The following is an 886-nucleotide window of genomic DNA, read 5'->3' as shown; positions in this document are numbered from 1 at the left end:
GACCGTGATAGAGTCTGAATAAACAAAGCAAAACTAAACCAAGAGCAAACTACTTTTAAGGTTTTCGTCTTTGCATTGTTTTTTTTTCTTTCAAATGGAATATCACAAATTAATTCCCTCTAACGCTTAAATAATGACAAATGTTACTCTCCTATAAACTAATTTATTTATAGCACTGACTGTCGACTGATAATGCAGGGCCGCTGAACGATTTGAAGTGGGGGGCTGAACCAAAAGTGGTGGGGAGGGGCTGACCATGCAAAAAATAATCAGATGGTCATTTTACGATTTTTGTATATGGTTTTTGGGAAAGAAGTACAGGGGGCGGGGGCTGAAGCCCCTGCAGTAACCCCCCCCCCCCCTTTCCGCCGCGGCCCTGTAATGTGAATAACTTTCATCTTCACCAAGCATTATCTGGTTTATTGAAGCAGTGTAACAATTTACATTTTCCATTTTCTGCACTTTAAGAAAAAAAAAGTTAAAATGATCGAATCTAGAAAGAGGCTCTGAATACAGCGAATCCGATTCATCTGTATCTTTTATTATTTTTAATTTATGTCAAGATATTTTCTTTTGAATTTATTTCATGTTATAGTCTCTTCAATTCAAGTCTTTGATTGATGGTAGGATTTTAATCATGTATCCCTTACATTATCAGGAATGTTGTTTGGACTGTCGGTATTTGAATAGTATTATGATTAATTTCTGATATTTTTGCTTTCATGCATACGATCATATTAATATATCCTTATATTACTTTGTAGAGACCTTCCCCGCTTTATTTTTAAGATTTTTTTTTAAATTCTTTCCTTTTAAAGCATAATTCAGTTAACGTTATACATTCTGTCTTGTAGATTTATTACTTTCTTATGATTCAATTCAATAA

Source organism: Lytechinus variegatus, chromosome 3 (assembly GCF_018143015.1).
Source record: "Lytechinus variegatus isolate NC3 chromosome 3, Lvar_3.0, whole genome shotgun sequence".
NCBI classification, from domain to species: domain Eukaryota; kingdom Metazoa; phylum Echinodermata; class Echinoidea; order Temnopleuroida; family Toxopneustidae; genus Lytechinus; species Lytechinus variegatus.
Note: the sequence above shows the minus strand (reverse complement) of the source record.